The following is a 21,368-nucleotide window of genomic DNA, read 5'->3' as shown; positions in this document are numbered from 1 at the left end:
ATAATGAAAATGAGGGAAAAAGTGTACAGTCAGCAGGTAACGAGGTACTGTAGGCTTATTACATTTACCCATTGATTTAGTATCTCAATTGCACATGCTGCATCAGGCTAATATATAGGTGCATTTACCAAGACCTCTTCCTGTTGAGAATTTGATGGCAGATAACAGTTGCTTGGCACATTAATTTGGTATGATGAATGGGGTCCTGAGATTCTGTTCTGAAACTGTACAAGGGGTCCTCAGAAATACCTGAAAGTCTGCACTGCTCTGTGCTGCAGAGATGAGATGGCGCCGCAATGTAGTGACTCCTATGATGATATCTCACACTGGCACTTACTAAAATGGCTAATTTTGAAGCGGGCTATCTTCCCAAAGTTCCTGTGTGACTGTGACGTTACGTAGATGAGAGACTCAGTCACGTGAATCATTATCTCACACTGGAGTCGACCGCCGATTGGCTGAGGGCTCCCGAGGCTGCTTAGAAGCAGCCTCAATAGGGAGCCGTATGGGCCACAAAGAGCCTTAAGCGCCACTGGGTGGTGCTGTCTCTGGCCTTTACAAAGCCATTCATGTTGCGCAATGGAGGGGCACTGAACGGCTCACACTCACAGCCTCTCCTTCATTGCGCAATATGGATCACAATGAATCAACTATTCTCTTCTATATATGTTCAAAGTTCTTGATGGTGGAGTCGGCGTTTGGGGGGGGTGGGGGGCTAGGGGGGGTAAGTTGAAGTACAATTTTTTTTTATTATTTCATAAACTTTAAGATTTTTTATTTTATTAATAAAATAGAATTTAAAAGGTGTAATGCACACTGCCTCACCTGCCTCCTATGACGGCACGTCACTGATGTCAGTCTTGTGTAGCATAAAGTTGCTGCACCATACTGAGCATGTGCTTATTGTAATTCTATTCTTTTAGTATTTACAGTTTCTACAAGAGCTATGACAGCAATGAATTCAGTCTTTTCAAAGACAAACCCACTATTTCTGTCTTGTTTATAGCTGTATAGTTCTACCGTTACAGGAGTGAAGACATATTTTGTAGTCATAAAAATAATGCTGACTGACTGAGGGTTAATTAATTAGTCTGGTAGGTTTCATGCTTACTGCTTAACTTTTTCAGCATTTGTGAAGCAGTGACTTTTGCGATCATCCATGTAAGATAAAAGTTATAAAACAGGCAATTTTGTTAGTTTGATAATATTGATGACCTTTTCTTTTTCTCAGCAAAACACTTGAGACATTGAAGGGCTATGTGCTGCATTGTAGGGTTCATATGAATGAACCCCATTGCTTTTTCACAAGTGTTAGCGCTGGCTGCAAGCGGACATTTTGTACGTATTCAGCTTTTAAAGCTTGTTTCTATTGTTTTCACAATGTGCATGAACCTTCTGTTACTGCTAGAGACTTTGTTACAGATTTTAAATGTGTCAGTTCGTTGTGTCAGCACCAATTTCATGCATCTCCTACATTGGTCTTTTTTCATTTTCTCTTGTATTTTTCTTCATTTCTCTATTTTCTGTCCATTTGGATACAGATTCAAGTTGCACAATGTTTTTTTTTTTTTGTTTTTTTTGTATAATGTATGTTTTTATACATTTTTTTTTTTTTTTTGGTCGATCCTGCTATTCTTTAAGATGGTTTATATATGTATATGGCTATTCCAGGGTTGAAGAAGCTGCTGATCTTGGTGTGATTAGCAGAACAATGAGTATACTGGATGAAATGTGGAGGACTTCGTCTGCACGGAATGGGGAAACCCGCCGACATTCCCCACATTTCGTCTACAGCAAAAGGGTTAATATTATTTAATTATTCATTTTAATTATTATTTAAATAACACTGTACATATTTAATTAATAATAGCTTGAAAAAATGTTTTAGGATTGATGTGAAGTTTTGTGTTGTTGTTAATGAAGCTATTTTATTATTAATACAGTCACTTGTTTTTCTTCTATTTCCCAGTGTTTTTTTTTTTCCATCAACACAGAGAAGGGCACAAAAGTAGAGAAGACAAACAAATCCCATCATCATGTGAACCCTAGAGTTCTTACCTTCATTTAGGAACTTTCAGATCATGAGTGGTGTGATGTCTGACTATGAACTTAATAGCAAAATAGAATGATCATCTCTTTTCTCTTTCAGATCCAATAAGATGATCACTAATCTGTCTGCTCTCTATTCTAATGTTTGTAAAGTACATATTACAAATTTGTAGGTTGAGAAATTACAGGTGTTTGTGTTTACTGCTTTGAAGTTAAAGGGATAATCTAGTCAAAATTAACCTTTTTTAACCTTTTATGATTCAGATAGAGCAGTGTTTCCCAAACCCAGTCCTCAGGACCCTTACTCAGGCCAGATATTAGAGCACAGGTGAAATAATCAGCTGATGGGTGAGCTGATTGTTTCACCTGCGCCTTAGTTAAGATATAATGAATATCTGTCCTGAGTAAGGGTCCTGAGGACTGGTTTTGGGAAACACTGAGATAGAGCATCCAATTTTAAGCAACATTCTAATTCACTCCTATTATCAATTTTTATTTGTTCTCTTGCTATCGTTATTTGAAAAATCAAAAATGTAAGCTTAGGAGACAGCCCATTTTTGGTTCAACACCCTGGATAGCGCTTGCTGATTGGTGGCTACATTTAGACACCAAAAAGCAAGCACTATCCAGGGTGTTGAACCTAAAATGGGCTGAGTCCTAAGCTTATATTCCTGCATTTTCAAATAAAGATACCAAGAGAACAAAGAACAATTGATAATAGGAGTAAATAAGAAATTTGCTTAAAATTACATGCTCTATCTGAATCATAAAAGGGTAATTGACTAGACTATCCCTTTAACAAATTCTGTGAAAGACAAGTTATTGTTGGATTTTTAAATACGTAGTCTAAACTGGATTAAATGTTTCACATTTCTGGTAAAGGTCACAAATCTATATTAAGCAGTGCAATTTAAATGCAATTGTCTAAGATAGAAGTGTTCAATATGCCCATAATGTATAGGAACAGATTATTTTTTTTCGCTGAGCAATAATCCAAACTGGCAATGTAAAATATTTTTAGATAAATTTAAAGTTTATATGTGAGATTGGTATTAGATATGGAGTCAAAGAACAGGATTTTATACCTTTAACTTATAATGAATACATTTTACAGAAAAAAATTTTTTTGTAAATTACTACAGTTTTAAACTGTAATGTAATTGTTACAGCATTTTTCTGGAAACCACGGCTGCCAGTTTTTTTTCTGTAAAAACAACGGGATTTTTTTTACAGTGTATTGTTTACCACTTGTTTTTTTTCTGTTCAAGTTACAATTCAGTCCTGCTACTGATGTCCCTCTGTGTTTCTGCTAGTAGTAAACAGTTTTAATCTTTACCATTATCTTTAACGTTTTATTTATGAGTTAAGATAGAGCATGTAAATGTTTAAAGTAATTAAGAAAAAAAATATTTTTGAAATAATCTTCTAGGAAGTTCTAGCATCTAATTTTATGTAATATTGGTAGCCACAAAACTATGGGCTAGTTTGAATTAGAATCAGTAGGCCTCTCCAGTTTATATATTATTCCATAGATCCAACTGACTAAAGTTTAGTAAATAGGTTTCATATAGTAACATAGAAACATAAAGGGATATGAACATACTATTTTTAAAAAGTTTCTTTCCTATTTACTTCTAGTATCAATTTTGCTTTGTTCCCATGGTATTCTTTGTTGAAGAGACACCTAGATAAGTGTCAGGAGCACTTCATGACAGGAAATAAATAAATAAATCTTTCAACCAAAAAGTGATCACATGACCAATAAAAATATATTCACTTTTTGGTGGGTAGATTTATTAGTAGTGCAATCAAATATGCCCACATTCTCATTATGAAGTTTATTTTTATTTATATTAGTAATATTGGTAAGGCTTGAGAAATGAAACAATATATGTAAGATGTGTGTATGAAATTTCACTTGGGGGACATAAAGTAGATTGTAATTTGATCTATTGTATTTATTTAGAAATTGGTTATACTTACAATATAAAATGAGCTTAGTTAAAATTGAGCTCCTGGGGACAAGTAGTTAGTTAAGTTATGGACATTCAATATACAGAGTTATAATTATAAATTGACAGGTGGAAATCCTATTAATGTTATTGATGCTGACGAGCCGCCCAGATTGATGACTTGGTATAGTGTCATTTAAAGGGGAGGCATTCTGCAATATCGTCAGCACTAAAGAAGATCCACTCCCACTGAAATAGAAGGGAATCCCTATGAGTAGCAATGAAGTAATACTATGTAATACTACACATGCACATTTGAAAAAGGGGAGTCTTGCACACGCGGCTTGGATTTTTAGATGCCAAAACTATTTAAATGTATGCACTGCGGATTTGTAATCATACACCTAATGAATTAAAAAAAAAAAATTAAATATGCATTTTTATATTGCAGCTCCTACTCTAGAGCAATCTTATTATACCAGAAGCCTTGAAACTTTGATTTTTATTATATACAGAAGAGTATTGCAGACATTGGTGATCTTGAGGTCTATGACCATAAAGCTGATTTCTGATTTGGATAAGAAGAAGATTGAAGGAAAGTGCTGATTGACAATGCCTGATGAGAGCTAACTGAACGGCTTAAAGTTCAGGACACGAGTATATGCACCTATGAGTGCACAACTAACTTGTGTGTATTTTTTTTTACATTTGGAGTACTAAATACATTGGAAATTCTGCACCATTTTGGCACCTTCTTTTTTTGTCTTTGTGTATTGCACAATGGATTCACTTATCACCAAGTGATATAGGAAGAAGTGCGTGTATTGACTTTGGGAAATTAAATTTCATATTCTTAAGTTCTCCTATATTTCTAGCAGCACTTCCAGGCACGTCAGTCTGTACTTTTTGGATCAATCTCAGAAGACTTGCTCCAACACTATGATTCCTTTTAATATGGAAATTATGCAACATCATCATTGCATACTGGGGTATGCACATAAATTTATTTTTATTCTTAAGAAATTGCTTTTATATATGACTAATTCATACTTTGCACTGTTTCAAGGAAATTGTGTTTCTTGTGCATAGCCATAAATCCCATTCATCTATCTGATTTTCCTACCTTGGTGCCAGTGATCAAGTGCAATTATAGGATTAGATTGACAATGCTAAAGGTTGTGAATGAATGGTTGAAAGTTAGGATGGATAATGCAAATTATCAAAAGTAAATGAGAAGAGCCAGTATTTTAAATATAAAAGTATATTCTATTATAGTTACTCTTTGTTTTTTCTTACATTACATTAATCTCTATGTAGTGTCAAAATCTCAACAACCTTGCCTGTCAAGTGCATCTTAACTCAGCCATTTCCTTTAAAACTGCAAGGATTTTTTACTATTGTCTCCTTCTTTTGGTTAATTGCAATTCCATTACAATACTGCAAGCCCAGGTCAATAATGCAGCTACAATGTTTATTTACACTGGCTATATTAAAGGGATATTAAATTGCTTGACACAAGTTCAACAGACTGTTTATTACCATGCCACTTTATTCCCTCCCATGCCTACAGCTCTCTTCAGAACCGTTCCCTTATTTTTACATTTTGCAGGTGCCGATTGATGAGACTCCACATTTTCATACTTGGCACTGCCCTCTTGGAGCTTAAAGGGATATGAAACCCAAAAATGTTCTTTTATTATTCAGACAGAGCATACCATTTAAAAAAAAAATCTATTATCAAACTTGCTTCATCCCTATAATATTCTGTGATGAACAAATAGATAGGAAGGCACCTGGGGCACTATATGGTAGGAAATAGTGATGCCTACTAGTGCTCTTGCAGAAGGATACCATTCTTGAAAAACTGTGACCAAATAAAGCTCCAGAAAGGTTCTGGCTCCTAAGCATACTTCATACCAAAAGAACCAAGAAAATGGATAATATAAGTAAATTAGAAAGTTGTTTAAAATCACATGCTCTATCTAAATCATGAAAAAAAAAAATGTTTTCATTTCTCATTAAGTAATCTTGCACCCCGTGACAGAAGTAGTGAACAATAAATCCACAGATAAGGATTGAGCTCTCATTCTATTGACTGAATGGAATACCCAATAGAATGCAAATTCAATCCTACTGGCTGATTGCAACAGCCAATAGGATTTTTTCAACCTTAATTCCGATTGGCTGATAGAATTCTTTCAGTCAATCGGAATCTAAGGGACGCCATCTTGGATGACGTCATTTAAAGGAACCTTTATTCATTGGTAGTCATCGTCAGAAGAGGATGCTCCGCATCGGATGTCTTGAAGATGGAGCCACTCCACGCCGGATGGATGAAGATAGAAGATGTCGTCTGGATCAAGACTTCTACGGGCTTGGATGAAGACTTCGGCCGCTTCGTTGAGGACTTCTCTTGGCTTCTTGGAAGATGGATGTCGGATCTTCAAAACTGTAAGTAAATATTCTGGGGTTAGTGTTAGGATTTTTTAAGGGTTTATTGGGTGGGTTTTAGTTTTAGATTAGGACTTGGGCTGCATCAGAGATCGGATTCAAATGTATACACAGGAAACTGATAAATAGAGGACTGAGCTTTGTGCCCACACAAAAGTGTGATCCATTTGACCCAAACTGATGGGGACGGATTTTTACAAATCTACTTCGGATCAATTTACCTTTCAAGATAGGTGCTTTTCTAGCTTTTGCACTGGTAGCATCCAAGATGCTGTTTGTGGCGGTGGATTTTTTATACTTTTCTGTTACAATACAACTTACAAAAAATAAATGAGAAGTTAGTTACTGTAAGTGTAATATAAAAAGGTAATGGTTACAATATGAATTGATTTATGTATTTTCATGGATAGACAACATATTTGTTTGGCATTGCATATATACTGGTATATTAATTTAGCACAGTTGGCCTAATATAGAATAAACACATTGGCTGAATAATAATAATGGACCAGAGGTATCAGTCTTTACCAAGTTATTTGGTCTTAAGTAGGCTGACTTTCTGCAGAACAATAAGATTGGTTTAATGTCATGCAAGATGAGTTCAGGCACAATCAATGTCACAGAGCACTGGGTCAAGGTAGTTGACAACACAAAGGGAGGAAATATTAATGGGACAAGAAAATCAGTCAATAATTCCACAAATTGCATCCTAGCAGTTATGTTACATTAAGAAATGTATAGCAGCCTTAAATGTTTAGACATTAGCAATGATTTCATGCAAACAGAATCATTTTGGTGCATCTGTCAGATGTGTGAAAAAAGAAAAAGAAAAACAGTGAGAATCTAAATGACTAATAATCAAAACTATTAATTTACAGTTCATAAGTAAGATCTAAAATAAAATAGTGCTATTTATTATAAAGAAAATAAAAACTTCCATATCAGTTCATGGTAAGTAGAACCACAATTAATATAAATTAAAACATAATAAAATGCTAACATTTCATCATAATACATATGCACCCATTTATGAAAATGCTGGGCAGACAAGGTTCCCATACAAGGGGTCTGTCTGCCTGCATGCTGGGCGTCCAATACAGAATTAAAGATTACATGAGAATTTTCCTATGCAGCCCCATCCTCTGCTCATATTTTTGTGAGAACTTTCGGCTAGATTATAAGTTTTGCGGTAAGAGGGGTGTGGTGCTAACTTGCACGTTATTGTCACCGCTCACTTGCCTACAGCGCTGGTATTACAGGTTTTCCTAAACCCGGCGTTATAAGGCAAGAAGTGAGCATAGAGCAAAATTGAGCTCCATACCGCACTCCAATACCAGCTCAATGGAGAGAGCCAGCTGAAAAAAAGCCTAACACCTGCAATAAAGGAGCGTAAAGCTCCGTAACGCAGCCCCATTGATTCCTATGGGGAAAGAAAACACCCTAACATAAATTCTGAGTCTAAACACCCCTAATCTTACAATTATTAACCCCTAATCTGCCATCCCCGACATCGCCGACACCTACATTATATTTATTAACCCCTAATCTGCCAATGCAACATCGCCGGCACCTACATTATACTTATTAACCTAATCTGCTGCCCCCAAGATCGCCGACACCTACATTATATTTTTTAACCCCTAATCTCCCGCCCCCAATGTCGCTGCAACCTACCTACACTATTAACCCCTAATCTGCCACCCCCAACGTCATCTCCACTATAATAAACATATTAACCTCTAAACCTGCATCGCAAACACTAGTTAAATATTATTAACCCCTAATCTGCCGCCCCTAACATCGCCGCCACCTACCTATATTTATTAACCCCTAATCTGCCGCCCCCAACCTCGCCGCCACTATACTAAATGTATTAACCCCTAAACCTAACCCTAACATCCCCTAACTTAAACATAATTAAAAGAAATCTAAATAAAAATTCCTATAATTATTTAAATAATTCCAATACTTACCTATAAAATAAACCCTAAGCTAGCTACAATATAACTAATAGTTACATTGTATCTACCTTAGGGTTTATTTTTATTTTACAGGTAAATTTGTATTTATTTTAACTAGGTAGAATAGTTAGTAAATAGTTATTAACTATTTACTAACTACCTAGTTAAAAAAAATACAAATTTACCTGTAAAATAAAACCTAACCTGTCTTACACTAACACCTAACATTACACTACAATGAAATAAATTAAATTAATTAAAAACAATTACTTAAATTATAAAAAAAACAAACACTAAATTACACAAAATAAAAAACTAATTATCAGATATTTAAACTAATTACACCTAATCTAATATCCCTATGAAATAAAAAAAGCCCCCTCCCAAAATAAAAAAAACCCTAGCCTAAACTAAACTACCAATAACCCTTAAAAGGGCCTTTTGCGGGGCATTGCCCCAAAGAAATCAGCTCTTTTACCTGTAAAAGAAAATACAAACAGTCCCCAACAGTAAAACCCATCACCCACACAACCAAACCCCCCCAAATAAAACCCTAATTAAAAAAAACCTAAGCTCCCCATTTCCCTGAAAAGGGCATTTGGATGGGCATTGCCCTTAAAAGGGCATTTAGCTCTATTGCTGCTCAAACCCTAATCTAAAACTAAAACCCACCCAATAAACCCTTAAAAAAAACCTAGCACTAACCCCTGAAGATCCACTTACAGTTTTGAAAAACCGAAGCCGGGAGAAGTCCTCAGCGAAGGGGCAAGAAGTTCTCAATGAAACCTGGAGAAGTCTTCATCCAAGCCGACAGAAGTGGTCCTTCAGACGGCATTTTCTATCTTCATCCATCCAGAGCGGAGCGGGTCCATCTTCAAGACATCCGGCGCGGAGCATCCTCTACTTTCGATGGCCACTGTAGAATGAAGGTTCCTTTAAATGATGTCATCCAAGATGGCATCCCTTGAATTCCGATTAGCTGATAGAATTCTATCAGCCAATCGAAATTAAAGGTGAAAAAATCCTATTGAGCTTGCATTCTATTGGCTGTTTCAATCGGCCAATCAGAATTCAAGGGATGCCATCTTGGATGACGTCATTTAAAGGAACCTTCATTCTACAATAGCCATTGAAAGAAGAGGATACTCCGTGCCGGATGTCTTGAAGATGGACCTGCTCCGCTCCGGATGGATGAAGATAGAAGATGCCGTCTGGATAAAGACTTAGGTTTAGGGGTTAATAAATTTAGTATAGTGGCGGCGACGTTGGCGGCGGCAGATTAGTGGTTAATAAATGTAGGTAGGTGGCGGCAATATTAGGGGTGGCAGATTTGGGGTTAATAATATTTAAGTAGTGTTTGCGATGTGGGAGTGCGGCGGTTTAAGGGTTAATATGTTTATTATAGTGGCGGCGATGTCAGGAGCGGCAGATTAGGGGTTAATAATTTTATTATAGTGTTTGCGATGCGGGAGGGCCTTGGTTTAGGGGTTAATAGGTAGATTATGGGTGTTAGTGTACTTTTTTGCACTTTAGTTATGAGTTTTATGCTATAGCTTTGTGGCGTAAAACTCATAACTACTGACTTTAGACTGACTGACTTGCGTTACAAATCTTGCGGGATAGGCTTTACATCTCACTTTTTGGCCTCCCAGAAAAAGCTTGTAATATCGGTACTATGGAAGTCCCATTGAAAAAAGACTTTTGCGGTACGGCCAAAAAAGTGTGCGAGACAGCTGTACCTACAAGACTCGTAATAGCAGTGGTAGTGAAAAAGCAGCGTTATAACCCATAACGCTGCTTTTTTACTCAAAACGCAAAACTCGTAATCTAGCCGTTTGTTTATTAATTATTTACTGGATGAATGCATCTGGGATGTCTGACACCCAAAACCTTAGAGGTTGCTGACAGGTTAAAAAACAGCTGTAGTTGCAGTCTCACTTGTGTGTTTCTCCACAGCAAGAGCTCATTAATGGAACCCCCAGAGCTAGAAATGTACAGAGCAAATTTCAGTGACACTCAATCTTTATTCATTAATAACTTTTTTTTTTTTTATAACAATGTCAAGTTGCTTCTGAGCTATAAAACTTTTATTTATATTTTATATGGGAACATTGTTGAACTTGTAATATCTATTACATTTTCAAACCTCGTATATAGGAGATATGAGAGTCAGTATAGTATCCACATGAAGTCCAAAAGTAGGGGTTTCCTGGTGTTCATGTCTTATGATAGACAACACCTACTCTTCTAAGATGAAGCCAAAATACAGATCCCTACAAGGAGGTAACACGAAGGACCCACTATAAACTGTAGACTGGAAATACTGTGGTGAACCTATTCACAGAAATAGCAGCACTAGTATGTGTTATTAAAAGCAGGCTGGGCAGTGAGCAGGGGACAAGCTCACTGTCTCTCTGGTTTCTCTAGTAATATTTTATATATATATATATATATATATATATATATATATATATATATATGAATACAGTATATACATATATATATATAAAACAAAAACAGAAAAAGCAAGATGATCCTATCCAGTACATGCTCATATGAAGACTCCAATCTCAAAACATATTAGTGTACGAAAACAGGGGACTCTCAATACCTTAAGTCACATATTACATTTATTAAAATAATCATACAAAAAAAAGCTAAAAAAATTTAAATGCAAAATGGATCACTAGCGTCTAGGCAGATAATATGAAATGCAGTTAATGTATGTAGGGGTACTTCTCTTCTCTGTAGTGCAAGACAAACAGCTAGATTACGAGTTTTGAGCTCTATAGAAATTTTAACGACCGCCACAAAAGCGGCTTTATTTCACCTCCCTATAGCACTGCTATTGCAAGTTTTTAAAAAGCAGGTTTGTGCGGGCGATATGGTTGCGTTGAGCTCCATACCAAACCGAAATCAAGCGCTGCTTTGACATGCTCGTACACGATTTCCCCATAGACATCAATGGGGAGAGCCGGCAAAAAAAAAGCTTAACGCCTGCGATCGCGGAATAAAAACTTCCGTAACGCAGCCCCATTGATGTCTATGGGGAAAGAAAAAGTTACGTTTAAACCTAACACCCTAACATAAACCCCTGAGTCTAAACACCCCTAGTCTGTGACCCCCGACATCGCTGCCACCTACATACAGTTATTAACCCCTAATCTGCCACCCCCAATATCGCCGCCTACATAAAACTATTAACCCCTAATCTGCCACTCCCGATGTCGCCGCCGCTATACTAAAGTTATTAACCCCTAAACCTCTGGCCTCCCAAATCACTACCACTAAATAAATCCATTAACCCCTAAACCTAACCCTAACGTAACCCTAAGCCTAACACCCCCTAACTTTAACATAATTAAAATACAGCTAAACTAAAGTTACAATTATTAACTAAATAATAACTATTTTAAACTAAATACAAACTTACCTGTAAAATAATATCTAAGCTAGCTACAATATAACTAATAGTTAAATTGTAGCTAGCTTAGGTCTTATTTTTATTTCACAGGTAAGTTTGCATTTATTTTAACTAGGTAGACTAGTTAGAAAATAGTTATTTACTATTTACTAACTACCTAGTTAAAATAAATACAAACGTATCTGTCAAATAAAACCTAACCTGCCTTACACTAAAACCTAACATTACAAAAAAAATAAACACTAAAATTACTAAAAATAAAAATAACTATCCGCTAGATTACGAGTTTTCAGCGATATAGGGAAATTAATGAGTGCCACAAAAGTGTCATTAATTCACCTCCCTATAGCGCTGCTATTACAAGTTTTTAAAAACCCGGCTTGCGTGGGCGATATGGTGGCATTGAGCTCCATACCTCACCAAAATACAAGCAGTGTTTTGACGTGCTCGTGTACGATTTACCCATAGACATCAATGGGGAGATCTGGCAAAAAAAAAAGCCTAACCCCTGCAATCGCGGAAAAAAAAGCTCCGTAACACAGACCCATTGATGTCACCTAACACCCTAACATAAAAACCCCTAATCTGCCACCTCCGATATCAACGCAACCTACATAATGTTATTAACCCCTAATCTTCTGCCCCTAACATCGCCGACACCTACATAATGTTTTTAACCCCTAATCTGCCGCTCCCAATATCGCTGCTACCTAAATACATTTAATAACCCCTAATCTGCTGCCCCTAACATCGTCGCAACCTAAATATACTTATTAGCCCCTAATCTTCCACTCCCGATATCACCGCCACCTACATTACAGTTATTAACCCCTAATCTGCCGCCCCCAATGTCGCCGCCACTTAACCCCTAAACCTCTGGCCTCCCACATAACTAACACTAAATAAATATATTAACCCCTAAACCTAACCCTAACATAACCCTAACCCTAAGCATAACCTAACATAACCCTAAGCCTAAATCTAACTCTAACCCACCCTAAATATAATTAAAATAAATCTAAATTAAACTTACAATTATTACCTAAATAATTCCTATATAAAATTAAATACTTACCTGTAAAAAAAACTAAGCTAGCTACAATATAACTAATAGTTATATTGTAGCTAGCTTAGGTTTTATTTTTATTTCACAGGTAAGTTTGTATTTATTTTAACTAGGTAGACTAGTTAGTAAATAGTTATTAACTATTTACTAGCTACCTAGCTAAAATAAATACAAATTTACCTGTAAAATATAACCTAACCTGCCTTACACTAAAACCTAACATTACAATAAAATAAAATAAATTAAATTAAGAAAATACAATTATGTACATTACAAAAGAAATAAACACTAAATTACACAAAATAAAAAATGAAATTATCAAAAATAAAAACAAATTACTCCTAATCTAATAACCCTATCAAAATAAAAAAGCCCTAGCCTACACTAAACTGAAGAATGAAGTTTCCCTTTAAGTGACGTCATTCAAGATTGCATCCCTTACATTCCGATTGGCTGATAGAATTATATCAGCCAATAGGAAATAAAGGGGAAAAAATCCTATTGGCTATTGCAATCAGCCAATAGGATTGAGCTTTCATCCTATTGGCTGATACAATCAGCCAATAGGATTGAGCTCGCATTCTATTGGCTATTCCAATCAGCCAATACAATGCAAGCTCAATCCTTTTGGCTGATTGCAACAGCCAATAGGATTTTTTCACCTTTAATTCCTATTGGCTAATAGAATGCTATCAGCCAATCGGAATGTAAGGGACGCCATCTTGAATGACGTCACTTAAAGGGAAACTTCATTCTACAGCGACCATCTGTAGAAGAGGATGCTCCGCGCCGGATGTCTTGAAGATGGACCCTCTCCACGCCGGTGGATGAAGATAGAAGATGCCGTCTGGATGAAGACTTCTGCCCACTTGGATGAAGACTTCTGCCGGCTTCGATGACGACTTCTGCCCGCTTGGATGAAGACTTATGCTGCCTGCATGAGGATTCCAGTCTTCGAAAACTGTAAGTGGATTGTTGGGGGTTAGTGTTAGGTTTTTTTAAGGGTTTATTGGGTGGGTTTTATTTTTAGCTAAGGGTTTGGGCAATGTAAAAGAGATAAATGCCCTTTTAAGGGCAATGCCCATCCAAATGCCCTTTTTCAGGGCAATGGTTAGCTTAGGTTTATTTAGATAGAATTTTATTTGGGGGATTTAGTTGTGTGGGTGGTGGGTTTTACTGTTGAGTTTTTTTTTTTTTACAGGTAAAAGAGCTGATTTCTTTAGGGCAATGCCCTGCAAAAGGCCCTTTTAAGGGTAATTGGTAGTTTAGTGTAGGCTAGGTTTTTTATTTTGGGTGGGCTTTTTTATTTTGATAGGGCTATTAGATTAGAAGTAATCCGTTTTTATTTTTGATAATTTTGTTTTTTATTTTGTGTAATTTAATGGGGGTTTTTTGTAATGCAGATAATTGTATTTTATTGATTTCATTTATTTTATTTTATTGTAATGTTAGGTTTTAGTGCATGGCTGGTTAGGTTTTATTTTACAGGTAAATTTGTATTTATTTTAGCTAAGTAGTTAGTAAATAGTTAATAACTATTTACTAACTAGTCTACCTAGTTAAAATAAATACAAACTTACCTGTGAAATAAAAATAAAACCTAAGCTTGCTACAATGTAACTATTATTTATTTTGTAGCTAGCTTAGGTTTTATTTTATAGGTATTTAGTTTTAAATAGGAATTATTTAGGTAATAATTGTAAGTTTTATATAGATTTATTTTAATTATATTTAAGTTAGGGGGTGTTAGGGTTAGACTTAGGCTTAGGGTTACGTTAGGGTTAGGGTTACGTTTAGGGGTTAATATATTTATGTAGTGATGTGGGAGGCCAGAGGTTTAAGGGTTAATAGGTTTATTATTGTGGTGGTGTGGGTGGACGGCAGATTAGCAGTTAATAATCTTTAAATAGTGTTTGCGATGCGGGAGGGCGGCGGTTTAGGGGTTAATAGGTTTATTATAGTGGCGATGATGTTGGGGAGCGGCAGCTAGGGGTAAATAATTGTATTTTAGTTTTTGCGATGCGGGAGGGCCTCGGTTTAGGGGTTAATAGGTAGTTTATGGTGTTAGTGTACTTTTTAACAGTTTAGTTATGAGTTTTATGCTACGGCTTTGTAGCGTAAAACTCATAACTGCTGACTTTAGATGGTGGTACAGATATTGTCATTTTAAGCTGTACTGGTCACTTTTTGGCCTCCCAGCAAAACTCGTAATATGGGCGCTATGGGAGTCCCATTGAAAGAGGACTTTTTTAAAAGTGCGGTACTGACGTTATGTGACGGCCAAAAAGGTGTGTGGTACACCTATACCTTCTAGACTTGTAATAGTGGCGTTAGGGAAAAAGCATTGTTATGAAGCATAACGATGCTTTTTCACTCATAATGCAAAACTCGTAATCTAGCTGTAAATTACATAAAAAACAAACACTAAATTACAAAAAATAGGAAACAAATTATCAAAAATAAATGGCTCTTAAAAGGGCTTTTTGTGGGGCATTGCCCCAAAGATAACAACTCTTTTACCTGTAAAAAAAAAAAAAAACAACCACCCCCACAACCAACCCCCCCAAATAAAAAAACTATCTAAAAAAAACTAAGCTCCCCATTGCCTTGAAAAGGGGATTTGTATGGACATTTCCCTTTAAATGGCATTTAGCTCTTTTACATGCCCAGACCCTAAACTAAAAATAAAAACCACCCAAAAAAACCCTTAAAAAAACCTAACACTAACCCCTGATGATCCACTTACAGTTCTTGAAGTCCCGCTTGAAGGATCCATCCAGCCGGAGAAGTCCTCATCCATGCGGCAAGAAGTCTTCATCCAGGCGGCCTCTTCCTTCTTCATCCAGCTGGCGAAGTCCTCATCCAGGCAGCAAGAAGTCTTCATCCAGACAGTATCTTCTATCTTCATCCATCCGGTGTGGAGCGGGTCCACTCTGAAGACATCTGGCATGGAGCATCCTCTTCATACGGTTGCTGTCATAACCTGGATCTTCAATGCAAATGATGCCATCCAAGATGGCGTCCCTTGCCATCCTATTGGCTGAAATATTTCAATCAGTCAATAGAATTAGAGCTGCTAAAATCCTATTGGCTTTTCAGGGCAATGGGGAGCTTAGTTTTATTAGATAGTTGGTTGTGGGGGTGGTGGGTTTTACTGTTGGGGGGTGTTTGTATTTTTCTTACAGGTAAAAGGGCTGATATCTTTGGGGCAATGCCCCACAAAAGGCCCTTTTAAGGGCCATTGGTAGTTTATTGTAGGCTAGGGGGTCAATTTATCAAGCTCCATATGGAGCTTGATGCCCCGTGTTTCTGGCAAGCCTTCAGGCTTGCCGAAAACGGAAGTTATGAAGCAGTGGTCTAAAGACCGCTGCTCCATAACATGTTCTCCTGCTCTGAGGTGGCGGACAGAAATCAACCCGATCGAATATGATCAGGTTGATTGAAACCCCCTGCCAGCAGCCGTGAATCCGCTGGTGCAATGATACAATACCAAAATTGCATAAGAATAGAAAGAATCCACTGGGTTGTCCCATAGTCTCAGGGATAGGCTGTCTCACGGAAAAGATAGGAAATTATATTGACACATTTTTGAGACCATTTCTAGTGACTCTACCATCATACGTAAAAGACACCCTAGATCTTCTGAAGAAACTGGATGGCTTGATAATCTCAAACACTACAATCCTTGTATCACTTGATGTAAAAAGTCTGTACGCACCAATCCCTCATGATATAGGGATTGAGGCAGCTAGACATTTCCTAGAGACAAGAGGCGAGATGTATAATAAACACACAGACTTTGTCATTAAGTTTTTACAATTCATCTTTACCCACAACGTCTTCATGTTTGATAACCAAATTTATCAACAATTAAAAGGCACTGCAATGGGGACAGTTTGTGCCCCCACTTATGCATGCCTGCACCTAGGTGCATGGGAAATGACTGATGTTTTTGATAAACATGGGGACTTTGTGGAGAAATACATCAACCTCTGGGTCCGCTATGTGGATGATATCCTGCTGCTGTGGGATGGCCTGGTGGAGCTTCTAAAGGATTTCATTTTGGAACTAAACAAAAATGATAGGAATATTTTTTTGACCTCTGAAATAAATGAGAATGAATTGAACTTTCTGGATATTTAGATAAAAAAGCAAGGTACTGTACTCACTACAGAAAATTTTAGGAAAGATACAGCCACAAATAGCATCTTGGAGGCCTCTAGTGCACACCCAGCTAGTGTGAAGAAAGGGGTACCTACTGGACAGTTCCTGAGGTTTAGAAGGAACTATTCAGTAGATAGGACGTTTGAAGAGCATGCTGACCAGATGCAAAATAGGTTTTTGTGAAGAGGCTACTCAAAAAAAGTCTGTAAAAAGAGCAAGAAAGAGAGCAAGAAATACTCAAAGGGACAAACTTGAAGAAAATAGAGTCACAGATAGTGAAGGTCAAACAATTAGATATATCAGTAAATTTAATTTTCATTGGGAGTCTATGAGATCAATCTTCAAAAAGAATTGGAGCTACCTACTCCAAGATGAGGGGGTGAAAGAAGTAGTGGGTCTAATTCCTCTTATGACAGTAAAAAGAGCACAGAATTTGAAAGATGCACTGGAGACAAGCAATTATGTGAGATCCCCAATATGGGAAATTGGTTGAGTTCCCATAAAGTAAAAGGAAACTCTCCATGTGGTAAATGTGTATACTGCCCATTCATGGTAAGGACTAAAACTTTTAGTACAGGAGAGAAACAGTATCAGATCAAACATTTCACTAATTGTGAATCTTTTGGAGTGGTCTATCTTCTATATTGTTCTTGTCAAAGATATTACGTTGGAAAAACAAAAAGACAGATAAAAGACCATATAAGAGAACATAGAGATGATATTACCTCTCTGAAGGATACAAGTGTGGCAAGGCATTTTTTTTGGAAAACCACCAATCAAATCCAGAAACTTTGAAATGTGTTGGTATTGATATAGGTATTACATCATGAAAAAGGGGGGGACAATGACAAGTGTCTTTTACAAAAAGAGACAAAATGGATGTACGTCTTAAAAACACTGTCCTCCAAGGGTTTAAATGAACAGTTAGAAGTTTCCTGTAATAAACAACTGGATGGATGTTTAAAAACAATATCCCTTATTGATCTGAATGACCAGTAAATGGTGAGACCTTTGTAAATGAGAAATCCTTATAATTTGCAACCTTTTTGGTGTATCTCTTTAAATATGTTCAAACATTAAGAAAATGAAGGCCAGTCCTAAAATCCGTATTGATATAGATAGAGTTTAGAATAGTTTTGTATTAGACTAGATACAATATGTTATATTATATTTAATATTTGTTAATACAGTGAATAACAGAAAAAGATTTATTGAAAAATCTTTTGGGTTTATTACTTTACCTTTAAATAAAGAGTTGAAAGTATAGGGTAAGAGGCCTTTAAGGAGAACATAAGAAAAAGTGCATAAATTAATTTGTGGGGGTACGTATAAAGTATTAAATTTGGTGGAGGAATTTTGTGTATCTCCATAAATTAAAATATAATGTATTAAAAGTGTGAAATGCCGGTGGTGTTTGAATGTGAGACAAAATAGTTATTATTTGTAATATATTAAAATAACTAGTGAGTAAGTATTGGAGACAGTTTCAATCCACCTTAAGAAGTTACAATGAAATGAAAAGAGGTGGGGTTTACCTGTTAAAAGAATGACTCACACAATGATTGACAGCCCTGATGAAGCCCTTGTCGCAAAGGATTATGGGTGAAACGTGCATTGGCTGTTTTTTTTTTAAAGCAATTCACCTGGATGCAGTCTTTGAAAGAGCCAAGTTACAAGAGTCCCAGATTGGAATAAAAACTCTTATGGTCATGGTAAAAGAAAGCAAGTAGAGGTACTAAGCAGAACAGATGTATATGACGACTAAAGTACTGCAGTTTGATTAAAGGAAGGTGCGGTGAACCAAGCACTACTAAAACAGCAGAGGGAATAAAGGCTTCAGGTAGGATGTGTTTATTCCGTTTTGATGGAAGTGGTGTGACCGTGGAAGCCGAGTTGCGGAAGGTAACGTTCCCAGTAATAAATACCTGTACTGCATGAACAGTTAAAATAAAATATTTAAGAGGGGTTATACACTCACACAGTTGACTGGCTATTGACTGGCTTTTTGTGATCCAACCTGCTTGCTTACTTGCTTGTTTCAAACTACTGACGCAGTATGCGTGACATAAGGAATCATATCTGTAACTAATCTGGAGGATAACTTGACATATTGCTGCACATACTAACTGACGTGGCTCCTATTTAATGTTATTGGAAGAAAAAAAACCTTTTTCAAAACAGCATGCTTTCCATTTTTTTCTGTTTTGTGTATCAGCGCTGGTCACTATAAGTCTCCAATACAAACTGACATTGTGCACACTAGGTTTTTGTTGACTGAGACTAGTGGATTCCAGTGTAATAACATTTATAGAATGGATGTGCATGTGTATAAGGAATGACTGCTCTGTGTGTTTTTGAGAATTATATATATGTGAAGTATGTCTTTGCTACACCTGTTCATGTTTTTTTATTTTCAGTTCAGGAGTCTAGAACTGAATTAACTAAATACAATAAGGCCTAGATTTGGAGTTCGGCGGTAAAAGGGCTGTTAACGCTCCGCGGGCTTTTTTCTGGCCGCACCATAAAATTAACTCTGGTATCGAGAGTTCAAACAAATGCTGCGTTAGGCTCCAAAAAAGGAGCGTAGAGCATTTTTACCGCAAATGCAACTCTCGATACCAGAGTTGCTTACGGACGCGGCCGGCCTCAAAAACGTGCTCGTGCACGATTCTCCCATAGGAAACAATGGGACTGTTTGAGCTGAAAAAAAACCTAACACCTGCAAAAAAGCAGCGTTCAGCTCCTAACGCAGCCCCATTGTTTCCTATGGGGAAACACTTCCTACGTCTGCACCTAACACCCTAACATGTACCCCGAGTCTAAACACCCCTACCCTTACACTTATTAACCCCTAATCTGCCGCCCCCGCTATCGCTGACCCCTGCATATTTTGTTTAACCCCTAATCTGCCGCTCCGTAAACCGCCGCAACCTACGTTCTCCCTATGTACCCCTAATCTGCTACACCTAACACCGCCGACCCCTATATTATATTTATTAACCCCTAATCTGCCCCCCACAACGTCGCCGACACCTGCCTACACTTATTAACCCCTAATCTGCCGAGCGGACCTGAGCGCTACTATAATAAAGTTATTAACCCCTAATCCGCCTCACTAACCCTATCATAAATAGTATTAACCCCTAATCTGCCCTCCCTAACATCGCAGACACCTACCTTCAATTATTAACCCCTAATCTTCCGATCGGAGCTCACCGCTATTCTAATAAATGGATTAACCCCTAAAGCTAAGTCTAACCCTAACACTAACACCCCCCTAAGTTAAATATAATATTTATCTAACGAAATAAATTAACTCTTATTAAATAACTTATTCCTATTTAAAACTAAATACTTACCTGTAAAATAAACCCTAATATAGCTACAATATAAATTATAATTATATTATAGCTATTTTAGGATTAATATTTATTTTACAGGCAACTTTGTAATTATTTTAACCAGGTACAATAGCTATTAAATAGTTAAGAACTATTTAATAGTTACCTAGTTAAAATAATAACAAATTTACCTGTAAAATAAATCCTAACCTAAGATATAATTAAACCTAACACTACCCTATCAATAAAATAATTAAATAAACTACCTACAATTACCTACAATTAACCTAACACTACACTATCAATAAATTAATTAAACACAATTCCTACAAATAACTACAATTAAATAAACTAGCTAAAGTACAAAAAATAAAAAAGAACTAAGTTACAGAAAATAAAAAAATATTTACAAACATAAGAAAAATATTACAACAATTTTAAACTAATTACACCTACTCTAAGCCCCCTAATAAAATAACAAAGCCCCCCAAAATAAAAAATTCCCTACCCTATTCTAAATTAAAAAAGTTACAAGCTCTTTTACCTTACCAGCCCTGAACAGGGCCCTTTGCGGGGCATGCCCCAAGAATTTCAGCTCTTTTGCCTGTAAAAAAAAACATACAATACCCCCCCCCCCAACATTACAACCCACCACCCACATACCCCTAATCTAACCCAAACCCCCCTTAAATAAACCTAACACTAAGCCCCTGAAGATCTTCCTACCTTGTCTTCACCATCCAGGTATCACTGATCCGTCCTGGCTCCAAGATCTTCATCCAACCCAAGCGGGGGTTGGCGATCCATAATCCGGTCCAGAAGAGGCTCCAAAGTCTTCCTCCTATCCGGCAAGAAGAGGACATCCGGACCGGCAAACATCTTCTCCAAGCGGCATCTTCGATCTTCTTCCATCCGGATCGAAGCAGCAGGATCCTGAAGACATCCAGCGCGGAACATCCA

This window comes from Bombina bombina, chromosome 2, assembly GCF_027579735.1.
Source record: "Bombina bombina isolate aBomBom1 chromosome 2, aBomBom1.pri, whole genome shotgun sequence".
Classification (NCBI taxonomy): Eukaryota; Metazoa; Chordata; class Amphibia; order Anura; family Bombinatoridae; genus Bombina; species Bombina bombina.
This window is presented reverse-complemented; position numbering follows the sequence as displayed.